At 39.9% G+C, this 19,146-nt stretch overlaps 1 protein-coding gene across 5 annotated transcripts in view; it reads right to left on the bottom strand.

Annotated features, from left to right (window-relative positions):
* Inpp4b (inositol polyphosphate-4-phosphatase type II B) overlaps window positions 1-19,146 on the bottom strand; it is a 748,592-nt gene that overhangs the window by 396,630 nt on the left and 332,816 nt on the right. The gene's annotated exons all lie outside the window — the stretch shown is intronic.

Genomic DNA, 19,146 nt, shown 5'->3' with positions numbered 1-19,146 from the left:
ATTCACATGCTCCTGGCTCTCTTCTTCATCAGACATTGTTCTAAGTTACATAGATTAACTCATTTATTACTCATAACCAAGGGTCAACATGAGGTCAACTCATTAGGTTTGTGTTACCCAAACCAAACACATTCCAAGAAAGCCTGTCTCAGGACTAGCCTATAATTGACTGCTGGGGGTTGACTTGAAACAGTCTGATAAGCACGTCTTGTTTTCAGACCTTACTGTCATTTATCTATCATCTCTCATCTTCTATTATTACCTGCCTCCTATCGTTTAAAACCCTATACCCATATTCCCTTCCTCCATCTATAACATCTGTTTCCTCTTGTTTCCCTCTCTAGTGTTTCTTCCCCCCACGGTCTTAAATTTTCTGTTTTCTCCAGGTTCCACAAAGGCATAGGGATAGTGCTGTTTTATATTTACATGAAATTGCATAGTATGGCCATGTGTTTGTGTAAATGTATTTGTATAAAAACATTACTGTTGCACTTGGTTGCTTCCTAGAACTTGAAAGCTAATCCCTTTTGCTGAAGAAACCATACACTTTGGACCTAGGACTGGAGGGGATCTAGCTGGCTGTAATCCAAAAGACACTTTCCTGACGACTAGCTTTCACAGTGCCAGAAGGTGCTATGCAACATGTCAATGAAGTAAAACAACAATAATTCTACCCAGCTCTGACACCAAGAACCACAACAATGACAGACATAACAAGCTACACCCACGTGGAACACTCTGCACTTGAATCTTGGGAGTAACCCACCGTTGTCTGACTGAACATTAGGTGCACTCAGTCCAGGGAACTTTAAGCTTTGTACTATAAACCTAGACAACTAGTCATGGCTATGAGTTTATGGGTAGTAGAGGAGAACCCATTTCTTGAGTCAGTATAATAACTATTATAAATTCTTATTCTTAGAACCACAGATGAATGGATTCGACAATGCTGCAAAGGTAAGGGCTAGAAATTTTCCTAGTTTTTATATTTTCTTACAATTGAAGAAAATATAACCCACCAATAAGTCACTAAATAGATGCAAAATAAAAAGCAGTGCACTGTCACAGAGAAATGTCTTATGCTTGGTATGCAAAGCTTTTATTGTGGTAGATACTGATGCAAAAGATACTTTGGCCTATTGGTGATAATCGTTACATGTCTGGGATGGCAACCTCATCCTAACTTGAACAAACTACAAGTTATCCATCATTTCAAGTCCTCCCAAAAATTAACACTGTGTCCACTTGTACATATTACATATGACTGGGCTCTGTCCTGAATATCATTACATTTAAAATTGTGATGAGTCTGTCTATATGGATAGAGTATGACTGTGTAAAGATAAACACATTTTCATGGGGTATATGGTGTCCCAACAAGTCCTTAGACCATTTTTAAATGCAAGAAAAATATACACAAGGCGAGACTCACACACAGTAATGATTAAATGCATTTAAATAAATAGAACACTTGTGCAAGTCCAAAGAATAAAATTCTAGGATGCAGAAAGATCTATTGCACTATACGAGCTTGAATCGTTCAGGATCATTATGCTCCCGTTGTAGTGCTATCCATCACTTGTCAGTTCCCATCATGTAGCAAGAACTAATATTTGTTCTAATCTCCTGAAAGCTATAGACCCCTTAAACAAACACCCCGATGAAGTGTAATTCTTGTATAACACTTATCATTACGTTCTCAATAAATTACCAAAGAGGACATTTCCATTAGTTAGAACATGAAAGTTTTCTTTAAAACAAACAGTAAAATTCTGTTGTAAATGGTTTCTGGGGTTTACACTGGATTGAATGTTATTGTTTATGGTTAGAATGTGGCACATCCAAACAGGTTGACACTGCACCATCTGGGATCCCCTCTTCTATTACAGAGCTCTCATACGTTCCTTGGCTTCTGTATCCATACCCTCTGTGGCCCTGAAAGGTATGTCCATCACATCCAGTCTTCCATTCTACTGTAGAGTACTAGGTCCATGTGGATCCACCTAATGCCATCTGCTGCCACAGCGGAGACACTTGGGTCTCATTTGCTTTATATTGACCTGAGACATCTTGGTGACTTTAGAGCAAGGGCTTCCCTCCCCTGTAAAAGGTTTTGGGACATACTAAAACCAGAAGCTGAGAATGCTTGAGTTGAAAAGTGGTCAGTGGTCCAGAAGAGAACACATCACCTGCCTCAGGGAATCTTGAAGTACAGAGGTCTTCCTGTGTCCCCCCCAAAGGCAAACCTCTCTTCTTCACACAGGTGCTGGCATTTACAGATCAGTTTCACATGGTATCTATATGTATTTATTCAGTGTTATTATAATCAACCTCTTCTAAAATGAAGTTAAAAGTTCCATCTCCAACAGCAACTTTCTAAAAATTTACTATGCAGCCTAATTCCCATCATCCACCTTAAGAACAAAGTGCAATTTAGCAGTCACTAAGATTAAGCTCAAAATGGTCTTAATTCAACTGTACAATACTACAAAAATTGCTAGAATTAATAAAATAACTCAAGCATATTCCCAGGTTGCAAGGTAAATTTGCAACAATAACATTCTATGTAATAATAATAAATAGAATGTAAATCATTCAAAGTACATGAATGTGACTTCCCATAGTAGCAACAATAACTTGAATTATTACAGTAGTAACAACAAAATCAATAAAATACTTATGGATAGCAGTGCAAGTAAAATTGTGAAAAGCTGTAAAGAGAACTAAGGAGCAATAACGAATGCGTGAAAATATCACTTCTTGCACAAATTAATTTCTATTTTTAATGCAATTCAAGGAAAAATTCCAATGGGAGTAATTTTACAGCCTGCTAAATTTTTCTGGAGTTCATTGATGCTATGGATCATAAAGAAAATTTTGAATATGGATATTAAAGAGATGAGTTTGCTCTAATGATAAAATAAGCTATTGTGACACGATGCTTAACACAGTGCAGAAATGGCCCCGAAAGGAATGCACCTATTAGTGGTACAATATGGGAGTATCCCCATTATACTACCTTACACATTCTTCAATTGAATAAAAGCATAGCACCTGTCATGTACTACCATGCTACTTATTAAAATGAAAACACAGATACTTTGTCCTCCCATGAATTTTGGAGGGGGTTAAATGAATTGCTATGTTCTTTAGTATACTTTAATTTAAACAGACACAAGACTCCATGGAAGTATACAGAAAACTTAAATGCAGCATGCATTAAAATAACGGCAAACACAACAGAAGGGAATTGTCTAGTAGCCAATGAGAAAATTGCCTAAGTTTCAGAAATAAAATCAAATATGTTCTATTGGGCATAGATACTAATTGCAGGTGTACTATGGAGTGAACACAAGGAAATGTAAAATAAAAATAAAATTAAGTGTAGTTTATTTATATATAATTTTAGAGAGACCAAGTGTACTCTTGTAATCTTTAAGCTTTATACAAAGGAATTGTCTGCCACATTATACTAGAGAAAAACTCCTCTAGCTTAAATATCGAAATAAAAGTAGATTCTATTGGTAATAACTATACTACATCAAAATATATTTAAATAAACATTTAACGCTAGAGATAAGTAGTCAAAGAATAATTTATAATTAGAAACACAACTCCATGATGAACAAATGGAAGGGTATTTGGCCACATTAGTGTCCAAGAAAATAACTAGTAAAACAATGACCAAAAACAGTTCATCTAACTATTGTCAAGGAAGAAAGAATGTTCACATCTGAAGCCTTTGGGGGTTGTTTGAACACCAGATTTTCCTGCACCCCCATAGTCTCTAAGTGTTCTTGCCCCTGTACCAGAACATCGACCAGCATTCCAACCCCATGTGGTTAGTGGATGACACTGCTGTCAAGGACATTGTATCTTAACATCTATCAAATATGTTTTCAGGTAACTGACTGTCAAGCATTTACCATGGTTTTAAAGGTACCATGGTAAACATTTAGAACAGATTTGTTAAACAATAGCATGAGGTTGTAAAATTGTTTCTCCAAGAAAAAGTATGGCACTGGCTTCCCAGAAAACACAAGCCCACACTTTGAATGTGTCAATTTTAAGCAATTCTATTCACAGGAATCTAGTCTATTGAAGCTACCACAAATGTAGGCAGAAAGTAAGCCAGGTGTGGCAGCAGCTCACATCTCCATCATGCATTTGAAAGGCTAACAGCAGCATGGAAGTCTTCCAGAGCTACAGAGTGGGTCACACGCCAGCTAGGCCTGTAGAGTGTGATTCCATTTCAAAGCAAAACTGGGGGAGGGCAGTAAGGAAAGAAAGTATAAAGAATTTTTTCAGTATGCATTAAGTAGGAAAAAATAGAATTGCCTAAAAATTAACAATATAGAAAAACTGGAAAATGTGTGTTTCTATTAACTTATTGAGTAGCGTCACCATTACACACTTACTCATGAATAGTCAAAAATTCACAAAGGCTCACAGTGCAATGCTAAGTCTATATAATATTCAAAATCATCTTTCTCTTTTATGAGACTGGTATTCTGGGGCCAGTGAGATTGTAGATAACCTATTCTCACTCCTCTGTCCCTATTAATACATTAGTAAGCTTTCTTAGCTATAAAATGAGAAAATAATGATATGTTAATCCCCAAGTGCTCTTTGGAAAATTCTAGTGGTGCAAACAGGACCTATCATACACTAAGATTTCACAACTGCAACAGCAGCATTTATGTTAGTTATCAAGCAAGAAGGCTAATCTATCCATACAATAACATTTAGATGCTGACACATGGACTTGTGGGAGATAGACGAGTGTGGTTCTCTGCTGTACAGAATTTGTTTGCTGCTCACATACAGCCAAGAAAAATTACAGAAAACCATTGCTGATTCTTTCCTGCAATTTGAGTGCAAGCATGTGGCCGGGATCTGTGATGTCATAGGACACAGAGTCATCTCAGAAGCATATGCTTCACAGAAGCCATCTGACTCTATTCTGGGAAACGGCACCTCCGCCAAGTCAAAGCAATGAAGCAGAGGCCCAACCCACAGGCATTGTGTTTGGTATTTAGCAAAAGCTCATGGGCTAGAAGCAGCCAAGGAGTATCATGTATGCCTTCTTAGATACAGAGTTCCCAGGAGGGAGGCCATCAGGCCTGAACCTCCTGATATTTTCCAATTCGAAAGCATTTTCATGTGTATCACCAATGAATTGGGCTCTTGGCACCACAACTGTCTCTGTTGGATAATTTCACTCTCCTGAAGGTCTTCAAATGGAAAACGTTTTTTAAAGTACAGAATAGATGTCTGTTGTGACTAGGCTAAAGCATGTGGATATTCAGATGTAAAGTCATAGATTTTTGTTTTATTTTTTTTTAATTTTATTTTCCAGTTTAAATTTAGATAAGAAACAAGATTGCTTCACAAGTCAGTTCCAGGTCCCTCTCCCATTCCCTCCCTTCCTCCCGTGCCCTCCCCCAAACCCCCCCCCCGTTATCCCCTCATTTCCCCAGGGAGGGTGAGGCCCTCCATGAGGGTGTGCATAGTCTGTCATTTCATATAGGGCAGGGCCTAGACCCATTCCCAAGAGTTCAGGATGAGAGTGCACCTCACATTGTTCTATGGGAGTCCAAAGTCCGTGTGTATACTTGGGATGGGTACTGATCTGCTGCCCAAGGCTCAATAGATTCCCTAGGCCTCTTCACTGACACCCAGATTCAGGGGGTCTTGATCAGTCCCATGCTGGATTCCCAGGCTGATGCCTGGGATTCAAGAGTTAACCCTTGTCAGGTCAGCTGTTTCTGGGGGTTAAACCAGCCCAGTCTTAATCCCTTTGATCATCAGTCCTCCCTCTCTGTTACTGGCTTTATTGAGTTCAGCTCAGTACTTAACCAAGGGAGTCTGCCTCTTCTTCGATCAGCCACTAAATAAAGTTTCTGTTTCCCAGACTCTCTGGCCATAGGATTGTAGGCTGGCACTCCCCAGATCTATGTCTAAAATCCATATATGAGAGAGTACATGCCACGTTTCTCTTTTTGTGACTAGGTTACCTCACTCAGGATGGTTTCTTCTAGTATCATCCATTTGCCTGCGAATCTCAGGATTCCATTATTTTTTTTCTGCTGAATAGTACTCCATTGTGTAGATGTACCACATTTTCTCTATCCACTCTTCAGGTGAGGGACATCTAGGTTGCTTCCAAGTTCTGGCTATTACAAATAAAGCTGCTATGAACATAGTGGAACAGACATCTTTGTTGTATGAATGGGCATCTTTTGGATATATACCTAAGAGTGGAGTTGCTGGGTCTTGTGGTAGGTTTATTCCCATTTTTCTGAGGAATCTCCATACTGATTTCCAAAGTGGCTGAACCAGTTGGCACTCCCACCAGCACTGGAGGAGTGTCCCCCTTTCACCACATCCTCTCCAGCATAAATTGTCATTGGTGTTTTTGATTTTAGCCATTCTGACAGGAGTGAGATGGTATCTGAGAGTTGTTTTGATTTGCATTTCCCGGATGGCTAAGGATGTTGAGCACTTTCTCAAGTGCCTCTCAGCCATTTTAGACTCCTCTATTGAAAACTCTCTATTTAGTTCTGCAGCCCACTTTTTAATAGGGTCCTTTGGTGTTTAGGAGACTTGCTTCTTGGGTTCTTTGTAAATTTTGGAGATCAACCCTCTGTCAGATGTGGGATTAGTGAATATTTTTTCCCATTCTGTGGGCTGCCTTTTTGTCTTGCTGACTGTGTCCTTTGCCTTACAGAAGCTTCTCAGTTTCATTAGGTCCCATTTATTAATTGTTGATCTCACTGTCTGTGCTACTGGTGTTATGTTCAGGAAGCTGTCTCCTGTACCAATTCGTTCAAGGGTACCACCCACTTTCTCTTCTAAGAGGTTCAGTGTGGCTGGATTTATGTTGAGGTCTTTGATCAATTTGGACTTAAGTTTTGTGCATGGCGATAAACATGGATCGATCTGCATTCTTCTACATGTCAGTCTCCAATTATGCCAGCACCATTTGTTGAAGATGCTTTCTTTGTTCCATTGTATATTTTTAGCTTCTTTGTCAAAGATCAGATGTTCGTACGTGTGTGGGTTAATACCCGGATTTTCAATTCGATTCCATTGGTCTACCTGTCTATTTTTGTGCCAATACCAAGCTGTTTTCAGGACTATAGCTCTATAATAGAGCTTGAGGTCAGGGATGGTGATGCCTCCGGATGTTGCCTTGTTGAACAGGGTTGTTTTGGCTATCCTGGGTCTTATGCTTTTCCATACAAAATTGATTATTGTTCTTTCAAGGTCTGTGAAGAATTGTGCTGGGATTTTAATGGGGATTGCATTGAATCTGTAGATTGCTTTTGGCAGGATTGCCATTTTTACTACATTGATCCTACCTATCCAAGAGCATGGGAGATCTTTCCATTTTCTGAGGGCTTCTTTAATTTCTTTCTTTAAAGATTCAAAGTTCTTACGATACAGGTCTTTCACTTGTTTGGTTAGCATTACCCCAAGGTATTTTATGTTGTTTGTGGCAATTGTAAAGGGTGATGTTTCTCTGATTTCTCTTTCAGCCCTTTTATCATCTGTATATAGTAGGGCTACTGATTTTCTTGAGTTGATCTTGTAGCCTGCCACTTTGCTGAAGGTGTTAATCAGCTATAAGAGTTCCCTGGTAGAGTTCTTTGGGTCATTGATGTAAACTATCATATCGTCTGCAAACAGTGAAAGTTTGACCTCTTCCTTTCCAATTTGTATCCCCTTGATCCCCCTTTGTTGTCGTATGGCAATAGCTAGAACTTCAAGTACCATGTTGAAAAGGTATGGAGAGAGTGGACAGCCTTGTTTTGTTCCTGATTTTAGAGGAATTGCATTGAGTTTTTGTCCATTTAGTTTGATGTTGGCTGTTGGTTTACTGCATATAGCTTTTATTATGTTTAAGTATGTCCCTGTTATCCCAGATCTCTCCAAGACCTTTATCATGAAGGGGTGTTGGATTTTGTCAAAGGCTTTTTCAGCATCTAGTGAGATGATCATGTGGTTTTTGTTTTTCAGCTTGTTTATATGGTGGATTACGTTGATGGATTTTCATGTGTTGAACCATCCCTGCATCCCTGGGATGAAACCTACTTGATTGTGGTGAATGACTGTTTTGATGTGTTTTTGGATCCGATTTGCCAGTATTTTATTGAGTATTTTTGCATCAATGTTCATGAGGGATATTGGTCTGAAGTTCTCTTTCTTAGTTGTATCTTTGTGTGGCTTGGGGATCAAGGTTATTGAAGCCTCATAGAAAGAGTTTGGCAAAGACCCTTCTGCTTCTATTGTGTGGAACACTTTGAGAAGAATTGGTATAAGCTGTTCTTTGAATTTCTGGTAGAATTCTGCACTGAGGCCATCTGGACCTGGGCTTTTTTTTGGTTGGGAGACTTTTGATGACAGCTTCTATTTCCATAGGGGTTATAGGTCTATTTAAATTGCTTATCTGTTCTTGATTTAGTTTTGGCAATTGATAGCTGTCCAGGAAGTCATCCATTTCCTTTAAATTTTCGAATTTTGTGGAGTACAGGTTTTCAAAGTATGACCTAATGATTCTCTGGATTTCCTCAGAGTCTGTTGTTATGTCCCCCTTTTTATTTCTAATTTTGTTAATTTGCGTGTTCACTCTCTGCTGTTTGGTAAGTTTGGACAAAGGTTTGTCTATTTTGTTGATTTTCTCAAAGAATCAACTCTTCGTTGCATTGATTCTTTGTATTGTTTTCCTGGTTTCTACTTTGTTGATTTCAGCCCTCAGTTTGATTATTTCCTGGCGTCTACTCCTCCTGGGGGAGTGTGCTTCTTTGTGTTCTAGAGCTTTTAGCTGTGATGGTAATTCTCTGGTATAACTGTTCTCCTGTTTCTTCATGTGAGCACTTAGCGCTGTGAACTTCCCCCGTAGCACTGCTTTCAAAGTGTCCCATAGGTTTGGGTATGTTGTATCTTCATTCTCATTGAATTCGAGGAAGTCTTTAATTTCTTTTTTTATTTCCTCTTTGACCCAGGGATGGTGCAGTTGAGCATTATTCAATTTCCATGAGTTTGTAGGTTTTCTGCAGTTTGTGTTGTTGTTGAATTCTAATTTTAAAGCATGGTGGTCTGATAAGATGCATGGAGTTATTCCAATATTTTTGTAGCTGCTGAGGTTTGATATGTTGCCAAGTATGTGGTCGATTTTTGAGAAGGTTCCATGTGGTGGTGAGAAGAAGGTATATTCTTTTTTATGTGGATGAAATGTTCTATAGATATCTGTTAATCCCAGTTGGGTTATTACTTCTATTAGACCTTTTGCTTCTTTGTTGAGTTTCTTTTTGGTATTCCTGTCTAGTGGTGAGAGTGGTGTGTTGACATCTCCCACTATAACTGTGTGGGGCTTTAGATGAGATTTAAGTTCTAATAATGTTTCTTTAACGAATGTGGATGCCTTTGTATTTGGGGCATAGATGTTCAGGATAGACACTTCATCTTGGTGGGTTTCACCCGTTATGAGTATGTAATGACCTCCCTCATCTCTTTTGATTGATTTTATTTTAAAGTCTAGTTTGTTAGATATTAGGATTGCTACCCCTGCTTGTTTCTTGGGTCCATTTGATTGAAAAATTGTTTCCCAACCTTTAACTCTCAGGTAATGTCTGTCTTTAAGGGTGAGGTGTGTTTCTTGTATGCAGCAGAAGGAAGGGTTCTGTCTTCGAATCCATTCTGCTAGTCTGTGTCTTTTTATGGGTGAGTTAAGGCCATTAATATTGAGGGATATTAATGACCATTGATTGCTCATCCTTCTTCAATTTGTGATGGTTGTTGTTGGTGGAATTATGTGTGGAATTTCACCCCTTTGTTCTTTTGGCTGTTGGTAGAGAGGGATTCTCTAATGCTTATGTTTTTCTGGTTGTAGTTAGCTTCCTTGGGTTGGAGTTTTCCTTCCAAAATTTTCTGTAGGGCTGGGTTAGAGAACACATATTGCTTGAATCTAGTTTTGTCATGGAATATCTTGTTTTCTCCGTCTATAGTGATTGAGAGCTTTGCCGGGTATAGTAGTCTGGGCTGGAATCCATGGTCTCTTAGTGTAGGTAGAATATCTATCCAGGACCTTCTGGCTTTCAGCGTTTCCATGGAGAAATCAGGTGTAATTCTGATAGGTCTGCCTTTATATGTTACTTGACCTTTTTCCTTAGCTGCTCTTAATATTCTTTCTTTATTCTGTATGTTTGGGGTCTTGATTATTATGTGGCGAGGGGATTTTTTTTTGTGGTCCACTCTATTTGGTGTTCTGTATGCTTCTTGTACCTTCATTGGCGTGTCTTTCTTAAGGTTGGGAAAGTTTTCTTCTATGATTTTGTTGAATATGCCTTCTGCCCCTTTGAGGTGGATTTCTTCTCCTTCTTCTATACCTATTATTCTTAGGTTTGGTCTTTTCATGGTGTCCCATATTTCCTGGATGTTTTGTGTTAAGGATTTGTTGGATTTAAGGTTTTCTTTGGTTGATAAATCCATTTCTCCTAGCGTATCTTCAACACTTGAGATTCTCTCTTCCATCTCTTCTATTCTGTTGGTAATGCTTGTATTGGTAGTGCCTGACTGTTTGTCCAGCTTTTCTATTTTCTGCCTTTCTTCAGATTGTGTTTTTTTAATGACTCTATTTCAGTTTTCAACCCTTGCAGTGTTTGCATTGCTTCTTGCAATTTTCTGTTTAGCTGTTCGTCCGTTTGTTGCCTTTTATGAATTTTTTGGTTTGTTTTTTCTTCCATTTCTTGCAATTTTTGGTTTGCTTTTTGTTCCATTTCTTGCATTTTGTGCTTTGTTTCTTCTTCCATTTCCTGCCTTTTTTGGTTTGTTTCTTCTTCCATTTTTTTTCATTTTTTGCTTTGTTTTTTCTACCATTTCTTGCATTTTTTGCTTTGTTTCTTCTTCCATTTCCTGCCTTTTTTGGTATGATTCTTCTTCCAATTCTTGCATTTTTTGCTTTGTTTTTTCTTCCATTTCTTGCATTTTTTGCTTCATTTCTTCTTCCATTTCCTGCCTTTTTTGGTTTGTTTTTTCTTCCATTTCTTGCATTTTTTGGTTTGTTTTTTCTTCCATTTCTTTGAGGGATTTTCCAATATCCTCTTTTAGGGCCTCTATCATTTTCATGAAAGTGCTTTTAAGGTCGTTCTCTTCTGCTTCGTTCGCATTGGAATGTTGGGATCTTGCTGGTGTGGAGTCTCTAGAATCTGGCGGTGTCATATTTGTTTTTCTGTTGCTGACTGTGTTTTTGTATTGTCTCTTTCCCATCTCTTCTTCTAGTGGGTGCAGAAAGAACCCCTTACTGGTCTGGGGACCAGAGTTCCCTTTTGGTGGGTGCTAGCAAGTCCAATAATCTGGTGGTTCTTCTATTCCTTGTCCGAATGCTGGTCCCGTGGGTGGAGAAGAAGAACAGGAATCTGGGGCGCTTATCCTCTTACCTGGTCCCCTGGACCCTATGCTGGGTCCTGTTGTACTTGATCCAGAACAGCTACTCCCCTGGTCTCCCTGGGTCCTCTGGTTTCCTGGTCTTCTTGGTGGGAGAGAAGACCTGGGGTCTGGGTGCTTGGCTCCCACCGGGATTGGGAGCTCTGTGCAGTTCCCAGGCGATCTGCAGGCACTGGAACACAGGCCGGGAAGCAGGCCTGTTTACCTGATGCTACCCGAGGAATAGCTGCTTCCCTGGACTCCCAGCCTCCTCTCCTTTCCTGGTCTCGTTGGTGGGAGAGAAGATCTGGAGTCTGGGGTGCTTGGCTCCTGCCAGGATTGGGAGCTCTGTGCAGGTCCCAGGCGATCTGCAGGCACTGGAGCACAGGCCGAGAAGCCGGCCTGTTTACCTGATGCTGCCCGAGGAACCTTACTTTTTACTTTTCAAAATTCTCATATCCCTTGAAAATATGGATTACTCCTTAAAAGAAAAATGCATTTTGCAGAAGCTTGTAGCATCATTTGAAACATTATTCACAGCTCAGACTCACTAGCAAGGCAAGCCCTTTAAAGATCATCATATGTCATTGTGTCTGGCCACTTGTCTATCATTTGAATCAGCTTTTACTCAGTACATGATCAAATTGTCACACCTAGAGATACTGAATTGACTGAGCTATTGCTCCGGAAATAAATCAGACACTATGCCTTGACACGCGTTACAAAGCTTTCCTCTGGGTGTAGAACTGATAATGGACTAGGGATATTTCTGTATCCTATTATGTAGTGGGAGAAGCTGAATCCTGGGTTTTGTTTGTTGCTACTGTAAGCTATGTCCCTAACTCTTCTGATTCTGTTTCTTGGAATAAATTTGTGTTTAAAATGTTACTGACTTAGGTAATATCATGGGGGGATGGATACAAAGATATAAAAGCCACAGAGGAGCACTGTGACCTTCTGTCTTCTGGATATGACTTGGCCACTGCAATCATGAACACAGCTGCAGGGGCTTACTGCATGTATAGGCCTCCATCTATATGCACGCACACACACACACACACACACACACAAGAAAAAGTCTAGTCTAGAAGAAGAAATGGTTCAGAGATAATTATAATCATAATTTATTGCCCACATGTATGAAATTATCAAACTTGAAGGGACAGTTAATTAAGCAAGAGACCACCTACATTGTCAGTTGGTTTAGAATGACTGGGGCTCTGGTTTCTTCCGCACTCCTAGCTGATGAGCTGAGAGGAATAAAGAAACTTATGCTTTCATTTGTTGGGAGCTCTCTTTTTAAACAATTTGTTAAAAAAACTCATTTACAGCAAAGGGCACCATCATTTGGACAAAGCAGCAGCAATCTACAGAATAGGAATAAGCTTTCACCAACTACACCTCTAATAGAGGACTAATAATCCAAACACATAAAGAACTCAAAAAGCTAAATATCAAGAAAACAAATAATGGAATCAAAGAATGGGGTGCCGATCTAAACAGAGAACTCTCAAAAGAGGAATTTCAAAATGGCCGAGAAACACTTAAAGAAATTCTCAACATCCTAAGTCATCAGAGAAATGCAAATCAAAACAAATCTGAGATTCCATTTTATACCTTTCACAATGGCTGCAATCAATAAAAACAAATGACAGCTTATGCTGGTGAGGATATGGAACCAGGGAACAATCAGCTATTGCTAGAATGAGTGCAAACTTGTACACCCACTATGGAAATCAGTGTGGCGGTTCCTCAGGAAGATGGGACTTGATCTACTTCAAGATCCAACTATACCACTCTTGGGCATTTACCAAAGGACATGTCATCCTGCCACAAAGGCATTTGATCAACCATGTTCATTGCTGCTCTTTTCATATTAGGCAGAAATTAGAAACAATTCAGATCTCCATCAACACAAGAATGGATAAAGAAAATGTGGTACCAAACAGAGTATTGCTTCAGTCATTAAAAAAATAATGCAATAATGAAATTCACACTTAAATAGATGTAACTAGAAAAAATAAGCATCTGGGATGAGGTAATCCAGACCCAGAAAGACAAATTTGGTATATATTCATTAGTAAGTGGAATATTAGTTGTTTAAGTCAATGATAACCAGTCTATAACCCACGGAATCACACAAGTTAGGCATACAGCAAGGGACAGGGAGTGGGGAGATAGATCTCCCTAGGAAGGGGAAACGGTGGAGGGGTGGGGAGTTGAACACAAGAGGGTCAAATGGGGAAGGGAAGGGGAAGAAGAGGTTAGGGAGAACATACAGGGAGAGACAGCAAAAAATAAGGGACATTTGAGGGGCAGTATGGATACCAAACACAGTAGAAACTTCTTTAAACATATATGAAAATGATATCAATGAAATTGCCAAATAATGGGAGGCGTGGAGCCCCAACTTGCCATCTCTTGTCACTAAATGAAGCTTCCTGTACCAGGATAGAGTTATAACTAATTGAAATGTTGGCCAAATGTGTCCCATTTGGAATCTTCAAACAATATGGACTGTCACCAAGAATATAGGCTGCTCTGCATAAATTTACAGCAAGGCCACATTGCTAAATTCTCCTGCACAACTCACTGAACATGGAGAAATTGAGCTGATGCCTAAGTAGAGCCTTCACCTCTTTGTTCTAGCAGTTTTGGTATAGGAAGGTACTTTGCATGCTACCAAAAAAGAAACATAAATTCACTTTGATTTACAATGCTGTCTCCATGCAAGATATACTAGGACAATGATGGCAAATACTTGTGGGAATAATGAAACAATATCTGATTTAATTTGACTTAACACCAACTCCATGAGATGGACCCCATATCCAATACTACTTGGGTTGCCAAGAACCTGAGACTAGATAGTCTAGGGACCTAGAAAAAAATATTGCTGCTTTAAAAACAAATGAGCAAGCAAACAAACAAATGTATTGGCAAAATAACATCTAATGGCATTCTGCTATATTCGTAGACCAGTGCCTTGCCCAGCTATCATCAGAAAAGCTCCCTCCTGCAGTGGGAGGGAACAAATATAAAGACCTGCAAACAGACATGCAGAGAGTTAGAAACTTTGGGACATTCAACCCTAAGAGGGATGTCTCCATCAAATCCCTCCCCTCAAGGATCAGGGAATCCCACAGAAGAGGAGGCACAGAGAGTATAAGAGCCAGAGGGGACAGAGGACACAATCCTCTAGGGCAACATGGTCAAAGATATATGGACTCACAGAGACTGAGGCAGAGCATATAGAACTGCACGGGTCTGTACCAAGCCCTCTGCATGTACATTAAGGCTTCTGGCTCACTATTTTTATGGAATTCCCTAGCAAGTGAATTAGTAGGTCCCCGTTTTTTGTGCCTTCTCTTAGGCTCTTTTCCTTGTGAATTAGTAGGTCCCCGTTTTTTGTGCCTTCTCTTAGGCTCTTTTCCTTCTACTTGCTTGTTTTGTCCAATTCTGCTGTGTTTGTTTTTGTTTCACAGTATCATATTTTAATTTATTAGCAGCCCTTAGAAGCCTGTTTGTGAGAGACAACAGAGCGTTGATGGGGATGGGAGGGAAGGTAGGAAAAAAACTGGGAGGAGTAGAGGGAGGAGAAATTCAATCACGATATTTTACGTGAGGAGGAAAATCTATTTTCAATAGAAGACAAAAAGAAAATACTTATTTAAGCTAAATTAAATATTTAAATTTTTCCTTATTAGGTGAAGAAACATCTTTTCAAAAACTTGAGCTATTGTTAAATATTGCTAGATCATGGTGGTGTGTTATTTCCTTAGATTCAGTAAGAACCTGTTCTGGTCCAGCCAGGGTTGTAGCTTAGTGAAAGGATGCTTGCTCCTGTGGAATGCAGAAGGCATTCGTACTGCCACAAACCATATGTTCCTCAATCCTGAGCCAAAACGTACTTCCAGAATGCTCTTTTGCATTGTGACAATCCTTTAGGTTCCCAGCTGAGACTCTCGAATCAGCTCTTAAAATCCCAGCTTAGCTTCCGTGCTCATAAGACTCTCAGATACTTGTCTCTATGCCAGCCCACCGTTTCCCAGGGCAGCTGGCTCCTCCCCAGCAAAGATGGAAACGGCCACACCAGAGTGCTGTCTCCCCATCCCCATCCCTTAAGACCTCAACTCATCATTTCTTTGATCCATGAGAAGCAAACTCCTGCTGCCGCTGGGTTGTAACTTCAAAAGAAATTTGGAATCCAATACAACACACAAAGATTTGAACATAGGAAAGGAAAACTTCCTCTTTTCATTTTTTTCTTGAATCAGCTGGCCAATTTAAGAGCAAAACATAGAGTGTCTTTATTCACTGAACCTTCTAACTGGCCCAAAGACACTTTGATAACTTGTTTTCTAATAAAGATTAGAAGTCTTAAGTCATGGATCATGTGCGATAAAAACACCTAAGGAAAAAAATGGTTACTTAGTGATACTGATTTTTCAGTACAGGCACTTCTGTTCAATTTGATGACCTATGAAGTCAAACTGTAGAAGTCACTTTAGTGACAATGTCTAAGACTGAGATGTTCAGTTGATAGAGGTCTCAGCTAGCGTGCTTGAAGCCATGGGTTGAATCTCCAGGACCAGCCACATTAACCAATAACTTAGATGCTCATTTCACCTAAACTTTTATGATATTTAGTGTGAGTGTGTGTGTGTGTGTGTGTGTGTATGCACGCACACATGCGCATGCATGTACATGTGTGCGACAGATTCGTACGTGTTTGGGAACATGTGCCACAGTAAACCTATGGAAGTCAGAGGACAACTTGCAGGGTCGGTTCTCTCCTTCTACACTTAGGGTCTCAGTGATAAAACTTGGGTCACCAAGGCTTGGTGACAAGTACCTGAACTCATTGAACCTTCTAACTGGCCCCAGGATAAAATGTGATAGCTTGCTTCCTAATAAAGATTAGAACTCTTAAGTCATGGATCATGTGAGCTACAAACGCATAAATTATTGATCAACGTAATTCCATTGAAGTCAGGGATTTCCTTTGAACCAATATGCAGAAATGGCAAGTGGAGTTGCAATCGTAAGCCCAAGTGTGGATTCTGTTCTGAGGCTGAAAACCAGCAGGTGCATCTCCTGCATGCTTTCTAATAAGAGCTGCCCCACCTAAAACTAGAGAAGCCTTGCATACTCACCAGCGAGGGCAACACATGTCATCCTTTAGCTGAAACCCTGCCCTATGTCCACTCTCCCAACGGTATTTATTTCTTCTAATCTGGGACGGTATAAGTTTCTTTTTTGTTAGTAGTTAACTATGATATTTCAATCACTTTAACTATTTATTCATAATTCTAATTTTGTTTTAAGGAGAAGAAGACAGTGGGGAGGGTATCTGCTTACTGAAATCCTTCAGGAACGCAGCGTGACAGAAAGCATGCTGTATCACCCAGAAGTCCCTTAGTCACCCGTAGTGTGTGCATCCAACCGAGAAATGAGGGGTGAGACAGAGTGAAGATTTACTGATCAGGAATGCATATTTCTAATAGTTATATTAGGGGGCGGGGCAAAGAATACGGGACTGAGAGTCTGAAAAGGAGCAAGGATCTCTGATAGCCAGCTGTCCATCTCCCATCACAATGCGTTTATGACCCCACTGGTCCGCAGCGGCATACATCCGTAATGAAGCGCACAAAGGGCTTTCAGGAAACTGCGTGTGAGATGCGTGAACACGGAGGACAATCAGAAGATGACGACTACGACTAGCTTGTCCTGGAGAACGGACACAGGGAGCCAGAAGAAAAGAAGTCCCTCTTCCCCAGGATTTTTGTTTCCGTAACTGCGTGACTAAAGACAACCTGCTCCACAGAAGCGCATCTGGGATGCTCAGCAGCTGTCCTTTCTCCTTTCTTCACCCCGGCTCTGATGGACTCAGTCTTCTTTCACGACTTTTCACATCTGCTCTGCAAACACTGCCCCGTCACCCTCAATCTGCTGACGCTTCTCCAGCTTGGGGAAAGTCCCCTAAACATCCCAGAAGGACTGCTCTACTCATTTCCCCTTATAATAAATTATTTATGATATGGTGGCTTGTGATGTTGTGTTTTGTTAATATAAAATATCAACTATTTCTTCAACTGTTTACTATACTTTTGTATGTCTAAGAGAATTATCAACAACTACTTAGTGAATAAGCAAACATGTAAAGATGTACAGAGTGAGTTAGTGTTTCTGAAAACATGGCCTACCACAACTATGTGGAGAATGCAGATTTAGTGAAAGCAGGATGCATGAGATGCATTTCTAAAAATCTCCCAACAGATTTGACTTTGTCAGCTTTAGAGAAGAAGGAGGCCAGCTCTAAGCTAAAACTGTTAAGTCACATTTCAATCAAAAACACAACTAGGTCAGTAGATTCCATTCCCTTAAAAAATCATGTGACAGACACATGATTATCACTGGGAAGTTTAGGAAGGTACATATCCTCTCCCTATATGTATTTAAAGCTTGCCAAGAAAGGGTCACCAGCTTTACCTCATGTGGCCTACTGCATGGAGAGAATCAGAACCGGTAGCTGTTGAGAAAAGAAACAGTGAAACCCCCTATGGCATTAGCCTCTATATCCTTTTGATGGTGAGGATCAAAGAAATAGTTAAAATATTACAGAGAAAAGAAATACGTCAGTGTGTGGGTGTTAATGGAAAAGTCACTTTATATCAAAATAGAAAAAGTCAATTGCCTGTGTAAGAATTCTGATGACTTTTTTTGAAATATGCTGTGGAAATTACACATTGAAAACCAAACTAAGGCCATGGCCTATATAGGTAAACAAACTAACAAAAAAAAGCCACTATAGGGGGAAAGCACGTACGCTTTGATTAAAAGTTCAGCCTGCCTTATCAATTTTGAGATGATATTGTATAAACAGGAAGTTTTAGCTCATCAAGCTGGACAGGTTTCCTGGATAAGAGATAAATACCACCAATCAAATGTCGTAAACTGCTTGTATTAACAACTTGCTCTGCAATCCATAGAGAGTAAGGCAGAGTAACAGGGCAAAGAGGCTCTCAATGGAGTCTGTGGGGTGAGTATTCTCTGTCTGCAAGCTTATCTTTCAAGAAATATCAAAAACAAGCCTTTTCAATAAATCAAAGGGAGTAAGTCAGTTGGAGTCTTTAGAGGACCTATAAGGCTCACTGGCCCAAGGGCAACTGAAAAAACCTAGCCAAGCAGTTCCCAGGTACCTAGGAGCTTCCAGCTATCTGAGAAAGACAGAAGGACAGACCTGGCACTTCCTGGCCAGCCATGGAAGCCTAATTGGCGAGTTTAATCATATTAACCGCCCATAACTCTTCCCAGACCTACCTCCTCCTCTGTGCCCATCCTCAACTTCATTTCCTCTTTTCTTTTCTAATGAGCCCATCACATCTAATTTGTGCTGCGACTATCCACTGAAGTGTATTTGACTTACTGGAGGCCACAAATACACACACACATACACAAGCATTTGGGAATTATGCTTTAAAAAGAGACTGGTTATCACAAGCTGCTGTCACTTAACGGAAGGAATTTAGTGGCCATTATAAGTTAAGAGTGCAGAAAAATTATTGTTTAAAAAAAGTAAAGCCGGGTGTTGGTGGCACACACCTTTAATCTCATTCAAGAGGCAGAGGCAGGTGGATCTCTGTGAGTTTGAGACCAACCTGGTCTACAGAGTGAGTTCCAGGACAGCCTCCAAAGCCACAGAGAAACCCTGTCTCT

This window comes from Mesocricetus auratus, unplaced genomic scaffold, assembly GCF_017639785.1.
Source record: "Mesocricetus auratus isolate SY011 unplaced genomic scaffold, BCM_Maur_2.0 Super-Scaffold_100041, whole genome shotgun sequence".
NCBI lineage: Eukaryota > Metazoa > Chordata > Mammalia > Rodentia > Cricetidae > Mesocricetus > Mesocricetus auratus.
This window is presented reverse-complemented; position numbering and strand designations above follow the sequence as displayed.